The following is a 16,267-nucleotide window of genomic DNA, read 5'->3' as shown; positions in this document are numbered from 1 at the left end:
CTAACTTCTTCTGAGGCCATTGGCACCTCACACCCTCTTGAACTGATCGCAGCTTCTTCAAACTGTCTTCTTGCTCCAGTCTTTAGACAACCTTCTGGTATTTTATTTTTAACCATCGCTTGTTTGCCCGGGCTTTCTTTACTCCCTTCTTTGACCATATATTTTTTTAATAGTTCCTGGGCTTGCGCTCAGTCTGGGTGGGTTGGGGGGATTCGCTGCGGCCCCTTTCACTGATTTACCTCTCATTTCACGTTATAACAGGCGTTTAATCCTCTCACTTTGGTGGGGTGGTTACTGGTCCAGTCTCCACTTCCCAACCAGAACACTACCCCCCCCTAACCACTCCTCTTTCTTTTCGTCCAAACTCCTTGTGAGAGGATCCAACCCGATCAACCTCCCCAGGCCCAGGCAAATCCTCTCCCAATATCCACTGCCTCTAGTTGCAACTGCTCACTAATGAGGCCCCAGGTGAATATGAGTCTCACTCCCCTCAGGCATACATGCGACCCTGCGTTTTCAGGTGAATCAGTTCTTTGTATTTCTGTTGTAATACCCTTGGCTTTTTCTCTCCTTTTTATTTATGCCCGGATTTCTCAACACATATTTAATATTCTTGCCTTTTCGTGGCAGGGGTGCCCGGATATGTCTATTAAACCGTCCTGGAGTTAACTTTGCTCTCCCTTTAACTGCATATGATATTCAAGCAGAGCTAAGAAACAGTGTCCTTCATTACATATAAGGCAAACTTCTTATGTCTTATGCCGCGTACACACGGTCGGACTTTCCGGCATACTTAGTCCGGCGGACTAGGGGGCGTGGTCACTGGGTGATGTTGACCACGCCCCCTAAAACGTCACAGTCCCAGCATGCCCAGGGACTGTGACATCAAAAGGGGGCGGGGTCTCCGCCTATATAAGTCACAACGCAGCCCTCGGAGAGCAGTCCAGCCGGAGAGAGCATCGTGTCAACATCTGGAGAAGAGAAGAGAAGAGAAGAAGCCCAGAAGCCCAGAAGCCCAGAAGCCCAGGAGTCCGGACCTCTGCTGGCAAGAGAGCTACCTGAAGACAGCAGAGGAGCCGGCCGAAGAACTGGAACACCGGGAGAAGAACCAACCGGACGCCGGGAGAAGATGAAGCGGAGGGACCCCCGAAGCCGGAGGAAGATCCCCCCCCGGAGCTGTTTAATAAACTATTTTAAAAACCTGTGTAGTGTGTTTTATTACTTACACTTTTTCCCTAGGTGAATGGGTAGGGGTACCATGTACCCCATACTCATTCACATAGGGTGGGGGGCCGGGATCTGGGGGCCCCCTTATTAAAGGGGCTCCCAGATTCCGATAAGCCCCCGCCCGCAGACCCCGACAACCAACGGCCAGGGTTGTCGGGAAGAGGCCCTTGTCCTCATCAACATGGGGACAAGGTGCTTTGGGGTGGGGGGCCCCGCAGGGCGCCCCCCTCCCCCAAAGCACCCACCCCCCATGTTGAGGGCATGCGGCCTGGTACGGTTCAGGAGGGGGGGGGTGCTCGCTCGTCCCCACCCCCTTTCCTGACCGGCCAGGCTGCGTGCTCGGATCGGGGTCTGGTATGGACTTTAGGGGGGACCCCACGCCGTTTTTTCGGCGTAGGGGGTTCCCTTTATAATCCATACCAGACCTAAGGGCCTGGTATGCCCCGCGACGGGGCTCGCAAGGTGTCAATCTCGCCGATAAAAGCGGCAAGATTGACTTCCTTTTCTAGTCCCGTCACACCTGAGTCACGTTCAAAATGAACGGACTTGTCCGTGTGTGGGCAAGTCCGTTCATTCTGAAAGTCCACCGTAACTCCGGCGAAAGTCCGTCGGAAAGACGGGCGGACTTAGCCCGCCGGAAAGTCCGGTCGTGTGTGGGCAAGTCCGTCCGTTTTAAGGTCCGGCGCACCTGGCGGACAAAGTCCGTCGGAAAGTGTGCCGGACCAAGTAGGATAGAAAGTCCGACCGTGTGTACGCGGCATTAGGCTCACGAATCATACACCCCAGTATCAATCAGTCAAGGATTTATCTCACCGTATACCTTTATGTATAGTCTTTAGCCCTCTATAATATAAACATTGCCGTTATTACTTGCGGTTAATAGGGGATCTGGTTCTCATCTCCAGCGGGCATTCTCTCTCTTTTCCTTCGGCTAATGCGGGCTCCTCGTCTCCAGAGCTGTGTCCCATCAGTTTAGTCGCTGATTCCGCCCGGCTCTCCCACTGCTCTGGCTGCACTGAGAAGCAGGTGCATGTCCAGCGCCGTAGGAGTCGGGGATCCTCCACCCGCCCTGTCTGCGGTCCCCCACAATGTCGCTGCGGGATCGTACGGGGAGACGGTGGGGGGAGTCATAGGGGCTCAGGACAGCCCTTCCCTACTCAAACATCTCAGGGAGGGCTTGGGGGAGGCTCACAGGCTTCACAGGTTCAGCCGTCGCTCCGACGCGGCGACCACATCCGGTCCCTCCCACCGAGGAAGTTGATGCTTCTTCTTTCTTGATCCACCCCGCAATGGCAGTCTTAAGCTTAAATATTGAATTATACCCAATATAACTTAGAACTATTGTTATACTACTACTACTAAGTACTTATTGCTGCTAGACTTACAATATCGAGTCTGTGGAAATCTAACATTACACCCAATCTATCCAAGGTTATAGATAGATTGAATACTCAGGATAACATTGAACTCATGCTTGCATATAAGGATTATAATCTTAATAGATTTAAATTACAATGGCAAGTATGGATCTCTCATCCAAAAGCTTGTAAACAACTTAGAGAGCTTTGCAAAACATGATACAATATCTCTTTTCATCTTTGCGTTCTTTTTGATGAGTCTTCTACCTATTAGGATACTTTCCTTAATAAGTGTGATGTTACTTGTTTATCTAATGTACAGTATTGCACAAAAGTGAGTACACCCCTCACATTTTTGTAAATATTTTATTATATCTTTTCATGTGACAACACTGAAGAAATGGCACTTTGCTACAACGTAAAGTAGTGAGTGCACAGCTTGTTCAACATGGCACCTCATGGCAAAGAACTCTCTGAGGATCTGAAAAAAAAAGAATTGCTGCTCTACATAAAGATGGCCCTAGGCTATAAAATTGCCAAGACCATGAAACTGAGCTGCAGCACGGTGGCCAAGACCATACAGCGGTTTAACAGGACAGGTTCCACTCAGTACAGGCCTCGCCATGGTCGACCAAAGAAGTTGAGTGCACATGCTCAGCGTCATATCCAGAGGTTGTCTTTGGGAAATAGACGTATGAGTGCTGCCAGCATTGCTGCAGAGGTTGAAGGGGTGGGGGGTCAGCCTGTCAGTGCTCAGACCATACACCGCACACTGGATCAAATTGGTCTGCATGAAAGCCGCTTCTAAAGATGATGCACAAGAAAGCCCGCAAACAGTTTGCTGAAGATAAGCAGACTAAGGACATGGATTACTGGAACCATGTCCCGTGGTCTGATGAGACCAAGATAAACTTATTTGGTTCAGATGGTGTTAAGCGTGTGTGACGGCAACCAGGTGAGGAGTACAAAGACAAGTGTGTCTTACCTACAGTCAAGCATGGTGATGGGAGTGTGATGGTCTGGGGCTGCATGAGTGCTGACGGTATGCACTGCGAAGTGCCCCCCATGGAATAGTGCCTGGTATGTACTGCGCATGCACCATACGGAACAGCACAACAGCTGATTTGCCAATCAGCTGGGTTGACATAACCACGGCGCATTGTAGGAGGTATCTCTCAATGGGAGATACCATTTCACAGGCACAATTTAAACCTATACAAACAGCGGGGGAGACCGTAGTTCTCAGATTGTGCATAGCTGCTGCTGGAGGGCGGCTAGTGGCTGTGTTGAAGAGCTGGTTCTGTCTGTGTTGCAACCTGACCTTTCACACAGGCAAAACCGGGCGTTCAACACAGCAAACCTGCCCTGCAACACAGACAAAACCGGACACTGTAAAGCCGCCCCACAACAGCGAGGCACAATGTGAGAACTACGGTCTCCCCCCACTGTTTGTATAGGTTTCAGTTGTGGCCGTGAAATGGTATCTTCCATCAAGAGATGCCTCCTACGATTAGCGCTTGCGCACTGGTCACGTCACTCCAGCTGATCGGCAAATCAGCTGAAGTGCTGCTCCGTCCTGCGCATGCGCAGGCACTATTTGATGGAGGGCACTTCTCAACAGAACAGCGGCACTGGGGAGCTACAGTTCATTGAGGGAACCATGAATGCCAACATATACTGTGACATACTGAAGCAGAGCATGATCTCCTCCTTTCGGAGACTGGGCCGCAGGGCAGTATTCCAACATGATAATGACCCCAAACACACCTCCAAGATGACCACTGCATTGCTAAAGAAGCTGAGGGTGAAGGTGATAAACTAGCCAAGCATGTCTCCAGACCTAAACCCTATTGAGCATCTGTGGGGCATCCTCAAATGGAATGTGGAGGAGCGCAAGGTCTCTAACATCCACCAGCTCTGTGATGTCGTCAGGGAGGAGTGGAAGAGGACTCCAGTGGCAACCTGTGAAGCTCTGGTGAACTCCATGCCCAAGAGGGTTAAGGTAGTGCTACAAAATAATGGTGGCCACACATAATATTGACACTTTGGGCCCAATTTGGACATTTTCACTTAGGGGTGTACACACTTTTGCTGCCAGCGGTTTAGACAATAATGGCTGTGCGTTGAGTTATTTTGAGGGGACAGCAAATTTACACTGTTATACAAGCTGTATAATCACTACTTTACATTGTAGAAAAGTGTAATTTGTTCAGTGGTGTACTCACTTTTGTGAGATACTGGATATACCTGTTACAGTTTGAGCCCCGTTGGGATAACAGGTATTTACATTACATTACATTATCGCTCTTTATTGAAACTACCATGGCACTTACGACTATTATTGTCTTGCAATGTTTGTTATTACCTTATTGTTTGTTTATGAAAACTTTCAATAAAAATATATTGTCTAAAAAAATAATTTTTCTTTGCATCGATACATGTCCCCCATGGCAATACCCGGGCCCCCAAACCCTTTTTTTTTTTTTTTTTTTTCCAAATATAAATTTTATTTATTTTTTACAAGCCCAACCTGGGCTGAGACATTACAATACAGTACGATGCATACATACATTGGAAATGAAGAGAGGGATATTCATATACCTTCCTGAGTAATCATATATATTAATACATTTCTTACAGTAGAAGGTCAGCAAGTAAGAATCACATTTAGCATTTCTCTCTATTAGTCTCCCTTCGCCTCCTATCCTACTCGGGCAGAACCTCAGTACCCAAGAGGGGAGGGGCAGCGGAGAAAATCATAAATATACATTGGGAAAAAGAGGGGTAAATAGAGAAGGGGATAAGGGGAAAAACAAAAAAGGGAAGGATCTGCAAGGGGTGGGAGGGGGGGGTATAGGGAGGGGGGGGGGGGGCTCTGGTTGATTCAGGACAGCCTCAGATTCTGTATTATCTGGAGAAGTGAGCTTATCAGGCGGTTCTAAGGGTGGTACCTTCCGAGGATAAAATAAACTGTTGCCATATTGCCCATGTCTTTTGATATTTTTCCTGCTGGTGTCTCGCCGTTAGTACCAGGTCTTCCATTCTACTAATCTCCTCCACCCTCCGAACCCACTCCGCCACGGTTGGTGGATTTTGCTTTTTCCAATAGAGTGGGATACAAGATTTAGCTGCGTTAACTAAGTGTCGCACAATGGACTTTTTGTATCTTTTAGTTGATATAGTATTTACGTGCAACAGAAAAAAGGCCGGGTCATTGGGGATATTGTATTCCGTGAATTTTTGGATGGTTGCTCTAATGGTGGACCAGAAATGTGAGAGTTTTGAGCAGGACCAGAATACGTGCAGCAATGTGCCCCTCTCCACCCAACAAAGTGCTGAGGCGTTCGGGTAGAAGGTATGTAGGGCTTGGGGAGTTAGGTACCACCTTGTCAAGAGTTTATAGTTAGTTTCCTGTATTTTTGTACAAATAGAGGATTTTAGCGAGAAAGTCACTACACGTTGAATCTGGTCCGATGTAAATGTACAACTCAAATCTCTCTCCCATTTACGTATAAAGGTTAGATGTGTGTCGTCCATCAGGGTAATGAGGAGGTTATACATTATTGACAGCGTCCTTGCGAGTGCACCCTCCTTTGAGCAGTAGTTTTCAAATGCCGTTAGAGGTTGTGTGAACCCTTGGGGGTTAGGTATAGACGCAAGGAAGTGTCTCAACTGGACAGCCGTCCAAAATGATAACTTGAAGGGGCCTGTTTGGTTGCTTAATGTCTCCACGGATGGCCATGAATCTCCTGTCAGGAAGTGTCTTGCTTGTATGCGTTTTAATCTCAACAGGGCATTTATAACCTGAGGGTCTAGACCAGGAGAGAATTGCGGGTTTCCTATAATTGGGTAGAGTGGGGAGTTAGCTGACGATAGTGATTGCGTTTGGCAGGTTTGTGAGCTCACTCGGAGTGTCGTCCCTATCAATGGGTGTCTTTTGTCTTGTACTCGAAGGTGTTCGCAGCACCACAGAGCTCCCTGCAGGGGTATTTGCACCTGGGTCTGTTCTAGGTGTGTCCACAATTTAAGGTCTTGGTGGCGACACCAGTCTATAATTCTGCCCAGGTGTACTGCCTGGTAGTATTTCCTCACATCCGGGATAGCTAGGCCTCCGGAAGCTTTGGGCATAGATAGGAGTGTGCGTGGTAATCTCGATTTCTTGTTTGCCCAAACGAATTTATGGAATTGACTATGTACCTTTCTAAAATATGATGTGGGGATCGCGATTGGGAGTGCTTGTAACAAATAAAGGTATTTGGGTAAGATACACATCTTGATAAGATTGCATCTCCCGAACCAGGAGTGTAGGCCTTTACCCCAAGACGTCAGTATGTTTCCTGTTTTAACTAGTAAGGGTGGGAAATTCAGTTTAAAGGTGTGGTTGAGATTTGCCGGGACCAAAGTACCCAAATATGTCAGAGCTGTGGATGTCCATTTAAAGTTAAAGCTGGAGCACAGTGTTTGCCGAGTAGGTCGTGATAATTCTATACCCATGGCCTCTGATTTGTTATAGTTAATTTTAAGATTGGAGATATTTCCAAATTCTTCAAATTCCCTAAGAAGATTTGGAAGAGAAATTACTGGATTTGATAGGGAGAACATCAGGTCGTCTGCATATGCAGAGACCTTGTATTGGGCCCCTCCAACCTTTAGGCCTTGGATGTCTGGGTTATTTCTAATTTTACTTAAGAACGGCTCTAACGTGAGGACAAACAGTAGGGGGGACAGTGGGCAACCTTGTCTCGTCCCGTTTTTAATTTGGAAGGGGTCCGATAAAATTCCGTTCACTTTGACTTGAGCTGTGGGGGTATTGTATATTTGGGTGATCCATCCCAACATCTTTTCTCCCAGTCCTATGTGTCTGAGGACTGTAAACATATACTCCCAATCGAATGCTTTTTCGGCGTCCGTGTTTAGGAAAACTGAGGGCTCATGGGTCTGGTTGGCTATGTGTATCAAGTTTAGTACTTTAATTGTACTGTCTCTAGCTTCCCTGGTGGGGATAAAGCCCACCTGGTCTAAATGAATTAAAGATTGCATATGATGGGTTAGACGGGACGCGAGGATCTTAGTAAATAGTTTGAGGTCTGTGTTTAACAAGGAAATGGGTCTATAACTACTACATATTAGAGGGTCTTTGCCCTCTTTTGGAATGACTGTAATGTGCGCTCGTGTGGTATCATTTGAAAATGCAGTTTGGGGTCCTATTGCATTAAAAAAGGATATCATGTGAGTGTTAAGGGAGGAGAATAGCGTTTTATAATACGGGAGGGTAAGGCCATCTGGTCCAGGGGCTTTATCAGGTTTGGCAGATTTAAGTGCTAATGTCAATTCTTCTTGCGTGATTGGGGAATCCAAATCCGCTATATTTTCTGGTGTCAGTGTGGGAATCTGGCTGGAGGACAGATATGCCTCCATCCTCGACTGTGCCCTTGGTGTGGACGGTAGGTTGTATAGAGTTTCGTAATATTCCTTAAAGGAGTTAGCTATCTGACGTGGTAAACTGACTTTCGTATCAGTTGCCGTTTTGACATGGGGGATGTATGTTTTCATTTTGAGATCTCTAACTGCTCTGGCTAGTATCCGTCCACATTTGTCTCCCGACTCATAAGTAGTGAGGCGGCATCTTTGTAACGCGTGCTTTTGCCCTATACTCAAGTAGGTCATTTATTTGACTACGTGTGGAGTTTAGTTCGGCTTCTACTAGGGGGTCTGGTGAATTTTTGTGTTGCGACGCAGTGATGTGAAGTTTGTCAAGAAGTATCTCTAGCTGTTTTCCATTCTCTCTTTTTATCCGTGCGCCGTGTTTTATGAATATCCCCCTGATAACCGCCTTATGAGCCTCCCATACCGAGCCTGGGGTGCAGTCAGCTGTCATGTTTGTACGAAAATACTCTCTCAGTTCTCTATTCACTTCTTCTAGGACCTCTGGTCTCTGCAGTAGGCTCTCATTGAGGCGCCAGAAGGGAGTTCTATGCGTAGAGACGTCCGACAATGCGTAGGACAACATTATCGGAGCATGGTCTGACCATGTCCTCAGGCCTATAGTCGATTCCTTAACAGCATGTAGTTGGCTATGGGGAATTAGGAAGAAGTCTATTCTAGAGTGTATTTTGTGGGGGGGTGAGTAGAACGTGTAGTCCCTCTCACCCGGGTGGTGGAGGCGCCACACGTCGATGAGCTGGTGCTCGTGTAAGGTTTTGGTAATGTGTTTACGGGCTTTGATCGATATGGAAGACGATCCTGAGGAAGTATCTACGTTAGGAGCTAGGGGTGTGTTGAAGTCTCCCCCTAGTATCAGTTGACCCTTGCAAAATTTGGCTAGTTTAGAAATGGTGTGTTGTATGAAAGTGTCCTGGTTTTCATTTGGAGCATATATGGTCGCCAGCGTCAGGAGCTTATCTCCAATAAGACCCTTAATAAATGTGTACCTGCCCTCCCTATCCACCATAGAAGCCTTAAGGGTCCAATGTATTTTACTTGACAGGAGGATGGAGGTCCCTCTAGATTTAGTCTTGTTAGTAGAGTGGTAGGTCAGTGGGAAGGATCTATTTTTAAGGACTGGCAATTTGTCCTCTTTAAAATGGGTTTCCTGGATGAAGGCCACGTCAGCTTTGGCTCTTCTTAACTCGTTCATAAGAATACGTCGCTTCTCCGGTGTGTTAAGGCCTTTTGCGTTTACCGAAAATACTTTCAGGCTGTCCATCCTCAACCAGAGCACTAGATGGGATGGGAAAGGGGAAGAGAGAGAAAAAAAAAAAAAAAGGGGGGGGGAGGGGATAAAAACCTAGCTGTTGGTAAGTTGTATTAGGTCTCTATAACGTGACCTTAAAGGCACTATCTTGTGTCAGGGAAAATTCAGCTATATCAGGGCAGTAAAGTGGGAGGATGGGAAAAAAGGGGGGGGAGTAGGTAGGGTAACACTACTTGCTTTTACACGTCTCTTCGAATCTCAGTCGAGAGATGTGCTGGCCTATGTGGGGGAGTGACTGGAGAAGGCGAAATAGGGGTGCTCCCGACCCATCCAGACCGGCCCGGGCCCTAGGAGCTATATAAGTAGTCCCCGTGTTCTTCATATGGGTTAGCTTAGCCAGTTGGAGTATATATGTCTCGGGCAGGTCTAGACCATCCAGAGACAGTGGAACGGGGATCTCGGGCTGCAGATGCGTTTCGAGGGCATACATCCAAGCAAAAGAACCCTCGGGGTTTTATGCAGGTCTACTCAAAAGTGTTGAGCAATGTAGTTAGCAAGAACCGGCCTAGCACCTCTATTCATCAGTTTTGAATATCTATCTGAGTGGATTCCAGCTCTTCATCTTGCACTAGTTATTAGGAAATCTACATAGGTATCGTACGCTCAGTTTATCTCAGTTTAGCCTGTCAATTACTCTAGAATTATTATTTAAACTGGCCAGCTGGCCTGGTTTGATAAAGCATGTGCTCTAATATTCAGAAAAACATCATGTATTCTCATCATCTTATACATCTATGCAACTTGTGGTATAGAAATATCTAGAGCATTACATCATTTATCTGTGCCTTTAGCTGTAATAGAACATAAACAAAATGAAAAATAGAAATCAGTAACGAAACCCCTGTAGCAGAAAAAACGTAAACCGTTCTCCGGATATCTCAGTGGATTAGGAGAGTGGGGGGGCTTCATCATCTCCCGCGGCAACCCGGGTGGTAAAAAAAAAAAAAAAAAAAAACCTACCAACTTCAGCATATGCAAACATTGAGTTCACCCCTTTAGCCCCCTCCCTCAGAGCCCTCCGGGGGGGGCGAATCCCCAAATCTTCTAGGCTCGCCCGCCCCTTGCACGGGGGGGGTGAGAACTCGGTGGTAGACAGTTATATAGGTGGCAGAGCCTGTCCCTATGCGTCTCAAACTCTCTCTTTTCAGAGGAGTGGGGTGAAATCATCCCTGCTGCTTTGTTAATGTGTTCCTGGTAAGGGACAGGCAGTCTTTTAGAGCAGTCATGGGGCATACTTTGGTCTCGGTCAGAGGGGATCTCAACAGGCAAGGGAAAAACAATAAAACTGAGCGTCCTGCCTCAGGGGAGAACAGTAACCCCTCATGACTCACGTGTCCCATCTGGTGTTGGTGGACGGGATCTTCGGCGTTGACTCTGCGGCCTCGGCTGTGGGTTTGTCAGCGATGAGTGTGGGCCTGGTCGTCCCCCCGTTTGGGGAAGGAACCTCAGCCAATTCGGTATCCGGATGGGGGTTGTCTCCAGAAATACAGAGAGGGCCGGCAAGTGCCTCTGGGAGCGTAGCTGGAATGATCTTTGTCCTCTCTTGAAAAGCACTGAGAGTGGGTATCCCCAGCGGTAGGTGGCTCCTTGTCTGCGGGCTATCTCTAACACTGGACGCAGCATAGCTCTCCTCTGTAGGGTGGCTCGGGAGACGTCGGGTAGAATTCTAACCACTGCTCCATCAAAGTCTACATCTCCCGCCTCCCATGCTCTGCGGATGATTATTTCTTTGTGGGAATAGTGATGAAGGCGGCAGATAACATCTCTCGGTCTATTAGGGTCTTGCGATTTTGGACCCAGCGCTCGATGGATGCGATCAAACTCCATATTCTGAGGGAGCAAATCACCTGGAAGCTTGCGGAATATAGCGATCGCAGTGGCGGCTAAATCTTCAGGTCCCGTCGCTTCTGGGAGGCCGCGCAGACGAAGGTTGTTGCGTCTGCTGCAGTCCTCCATTTCTTCTTGGTGTAGTTGGAGCATTGTAGCAGCATCCACATGAGCTTCTTGGAGATGTTCTAATTCTGAGACCCGTTTTTCTAGGGATGTCACTGAGGTCTCCCCTGCCGTCAATCTAGTGGATAGTGTGTTCAGCTCTCCCTTCATTTCCTGCATGTCTTTGCGGTGTTGTGTTTCCAGGCGTTCAATGAGGGATTCTATGTCCATCTTAGTGGGGAGGGCTTTGAGCAGTGCCCATAGCTCCGCTTCTCCTCCAATGCCTCTAGAATTCAACAGGGGGGTCCCCGATTCGGACTGCAAGGCCACCGGAACATCTGAGTAGGAGTCCGAGTCCATTGAGGCAGCCGGGGATGCCGATCGATTCATTTGTATACCGCTCGTCTCTCCACGCGGTTCCGCCATCTTGGAGTCTGGGGTGGGAGTCCGGGGTTGAGTGAGAAAGTGGTCTATAGTTCCCCCAGAGTCTCTCTGTCTGGCTGATTTACCTCTCCCCTTTGTCCTCCTTCTCCTCGAGTACATGCCTCGCACTCCGGGTAGGTTTTAGAGCATAGTAGGCTCCGCCAGCCTGGATGAAGCCGGGAGCTCAGAAGCACAGCGTCCTCACCTCGCCATGTCCAGGCCACGCCCCCCCCCAAACCCTTTTTATGGCCAATAACTTGCATATAAGGCTTCAAAATAGGCACTTTTGATTTTTCAAGTTCGGGTCCCATGGACTTTAATAGGGGTCACAGTTCAGGTTCTGGTACGAACCGAAGCAGGGGGTGTTCGGACCATCTCAAGTTATCACTAAGGTGATAAGCTGTACATATGGAGAGGCCTGTAATGGAGGTGCTATATTATAATATTGTAATTATGCATCTATACTGGCTGTGAACGTATTTTACAGAAGAGCATTTTAATTGACTCTTTAAAAAGCTATTTGCAATAAATGTTTTCGAATCAATTTTTAGGTTTGTTTATATGGTATAAATAGTAATGATGGGACAAAGGGATGTCCGCAAAAGGGTAGCAATTCGGAGGATCAACCGCGGTGTAACAAAATTATTAGTTTATATGGTGTCTTAAAAATTTATTTTCCTTTTTGTTTGAATATATTGACATTATAGGATGTGGTACATTCCCACCATCACAGCTTTTTTGATTTGATTACTTTACATCTCCGATGCCTGGGAAAGGATGCAGTCACCCTGCTACAAGCAAGACAAAGGATACTGGATTGCCTGCCATGCACAGCTGCACCAGATTTTGCATTCTCCAGTTTTATTAAATCAACCCCCAAGTTTCTATCTCTCCTATAGTACAGAATTTTTGCTTCAAATTTCCAACTTACTCTTTGTGCAGTGCCATGTTTGTCAAGTCCCTACAAGATCCCTGTATTTAATCGTGGTTTCTGTTCCAAATTAACTAAGTTTGCTGTGCTTCTATTTAAACCTCTTTACCCATTATTCACAGAGCTTAAGTTACCCTAGGCAGGAGCCTAGGACCTGGCAGGTGCTCAGGGATCCAGTCACAGTTTCTATTCAATCACCCACAACTGCAAAACAGCTAATTATGTAAATTAGAGCAATGCCCCACCCACCCTGGTTACTTCAGCTGCAGCGGTGAAGACAGTGGATGTTGAATGGGCTACTACCCTTCCCTCCTTGCACTGCCCACCCTCCTTCAGCCTCTGGTGCTAGTATAGGACAGTTGACAGGAAGTCTTTAACAGTGCTGATGCAGGAGTTTTGCTAACGTACTAAAATGATTAAGAGGGACACCTTTTAGCACACAGTGGAGTTGATTTACTAAAGACAAATAGTCCGTTCACTTTGAGTGCACTTGCTCTAGATCTGAGGAGAACATGCAAGGAAAATAAAAAACAGCATTCTTGCTTGCACATGTGTAGCACTCTCTAGTGTGTGCTACTAGAGTGGAGAGTAGGTAAAAGCATATTCTGGACAGGAATAACCTGAGTCACTGAATTGGGTCAGGGTTACTAGAGGCCAGGGCTGGATAACTCATTCTATCAGCTCTTTGGTGCCTTCCCCTAGTGTCCGAAAGGTTGGAGAACCCTCTATAACTAGAGGGTGAGGAGGAATTGGCATGAATATTTCAAGTATAATTTTTTTTTTTTATTAACGCCCAACGTGGGCAAAGACAGTGCAATACAAGCATACAACGTCACCATAATAAACAACATTATGGATAGAAGGAATAGCAGGTTTCATATGCACATTTGATCATACAGTTTTGTTACAGATATTGCATCTCTGTTAGGTTGATATGAGATGATGAAGTATACATTAATATGAACATTACATATGTATATTTATTTGTCCAAGGGATGAGGTAAGGAGCCCTAGGGTCCTTTCATCTTCTTACACATTACACATTTTGCTGTCCTATTCCCTCCTCCTTTTTCCATCTCCATCCTCCAGCTGGTGTACTATTTGTGTGCTTGCATTAACAACCAAAAGAAGGGAAAGTAAGAAAGGGGGGAAGACACAGGGGAAAGGAGGGGGTAGAATGAATGAAGGAGAGCAGGGGGTAGATTATTAGGGTGGGACAGGCTAGGGCCCTGGTTGATTCAAGACAGCCCCCGAGGTTTGGATGCACTAAGGTTCCTGTTCTATTAGGAAGCTCTGAGAGCAATGCCCTCTGGGGAGAGAATGAATTGTTTTCATATCGCCCATGTCTTGTGATATTTTTCCTGTTGGTGTCTTGCAGAAAGCACCAGGTCTTCCAGCTGCCATGAATATTCATGGGGACTCAGCCAATCCCCACATGTGGGCAGGCAGAGAACTGAGACAAACCCATAAATAGACATGGGCCATTCCAGCAGGGAAGTCGGGTGGAAGATGGAGAGGCAGTGCTGAGGAGAGGCTGTCGGTGGCCCTTCAGGGACCCCTTACCGGGGGGGGGGGGGGTTTGCTTCAGGCCAGGTGCTCAGGAACGCTGGCCTGAAAGGATCCTAACACAGGAGGCAGTAGAAGGTTCCATGCTGGAGAGACAGCGGGAAGGAGCAAGGAGAGACCGTGAGTAGATCAGCATGGTGTAGGGACAGACAAGGGGAGAGACTGCCATCTGTAGCAGGTCTTGCTTGAAGACCGCGTAGTGCCAAATCTTCATCTAAACTTTTCCTGAGAGGTCTCCGTATGTGTGTGCCAGTTGGGCAGGACTGGGGCAGAAAGTCAGTCGGGAGGACTGGGAGGAAGATCAGCCAGGCGTGGCTGGTGGCAGCCAGGTGGGCTAGCATTTTCTGCAAGCAAGTGGCGCTGGTATCCGTGGCCATAGTGAAGCAGAAGGAAAGATGTCATGCTAGTTCCCACAGGAGTGAGCAACAGGTGCTGTGCACTGAAAACCAAGTTTGTTCAGGTGGAAGGAAGAGGGCATTTTTGAAATGGGGAGGAAGTTGTCCCTGGTTCAGTGTTTTGGACATTCTCAATTTGGGCATCCCATAATTCCCTACCCCATCCAAGTTATCAACCCCTAATAAAACATCAAAAACAAGCCAAGGACTGTTTTCTCTGTTGGAATGTATGAAGGGAATGCTATGTGACTGGATGAGGGGACCCGAGACATTAGCGACTTCTACGGGGGTAGTGCTATATTTGGGGGCTCATCCGGGTTTCGCCCATGGTACCCTGCATGGCAGTTACCCCTAGCAACAGGAAACTATGGAGCCAGAAACTGTTCTTCATCCAAATCCACAAGGAGATGTGGGTGGGAGGCCAGAATTGTGCATTGCTGAACTTTAAATGTCATGTTGTTAAAGGGCGAGTGTCCATAGCAACCACAGGGATGTGTTGTCAACCAGCTATACTGCATGCCCAGTTGACCTAGCCATGGCTGGGACAGCTATTTGTGATACACCAGAGCCTGCTTTAATCAGTGAGAATGGTGTGTGCTGTCGCCCGTGGCAACAATGGCGGGCGATTGCGCCCATGGATTACAAAATGCCCAGAGGTCTGCAGAGAACTGAAGAAAGTGATTGTGTGCTGCAATGGCCAGCTGAGAATAGTTAAATGTGCACAGAGATGTCTGCTGTTGACAAACAGAGTGAGCAGGTGGGTTCCTAAAGAAGGGGGTCCATCAGTTGTCCAACCATGCCTGAAGCTAAAAACTGTCCTGATCCTGCTAAAAACAGTGTGGCATATTTTACAGACGTTGCTGTTGCTCATATCAACCACAGTGAACTTTCATTGCTGTCTGCATTCAGTTGCTCTGACACGATCGGTGCTGAGCTGCATGTTCCAACAAGTTCTGCGAGTATTAGTATGTATACAGTGATTGCGAACATGCTGTTTGTGCCTGCAAATTTCAGTCCAGCCAGGAAGACGTTACAGAGCGCACAGGAGCAGTACTGCTTATCAGAGCAGCAGAAAGTCTAAGAGGGAGGTGGAGCTACAGCCTGAAGCCAACCCAATACACCCTGCACATGGAAAGAGAGATTAGCAAGATCGAGGATGGTACACAAGTGTACCCCGTACCAACCTAGCTGCCTGAACTGCAGAAGGTGACGCTGGTTGTTACCGCCTCGTGCGGCTGGAGCATCGTAGGGGATTCGCCCTCGGATTGATCGAAGGAACAGAAAGGCTGTGTTTGCTGTGTCCTGGCTGCAGAAGACCCACCGTTGTGGTTAGTGCCTAGATCCGGTGTGGGCACTGCAACGAATCCTTGACAAGACAGACATCGAGCGTGCAGGAGCCACTCGCCTACAGTGTGGACCTGCAATCAGGTGTCTGCGGCTCTGGCCTGATAGCGTCCCCGGTCACTAGGTGATTGCCGGCCACATTGTGCATGCGTGTCCAGTGATTCCGGTTTGATTGGATTATGTACGGTTGCCAGGCAACCCATGACGCCTGTCCCGATATCTGTTTAGCTTGGATCGGGCGATTCTGACAGATGTGCCCGATCGCGCTACGAAAGGACATTATTACTGATGCTGCTGGTGCTGACACCTATACACAGGTCAGTGACCATGCGAGTGG

Source organism: Aquarana catesbeiana, linkage group LG07 (assembly GCF_042186555.1).
Source record: "Aquarana catesbeiana isolate 2022-GZ linkage group LG07, ASM4218655v1, whole genome shotgun sequence".
Taxonomy (NCBI): Eukaryota; Metazoa; Chordata; class Amphibia; order Anura; family Ranidae; genus Aquarana; species Aquarana catesbeiana.
The sequence above is the reverse complement of the archived record's forward strand: the minus strand, read 5'-3'. Positions refer to the sequence as shown.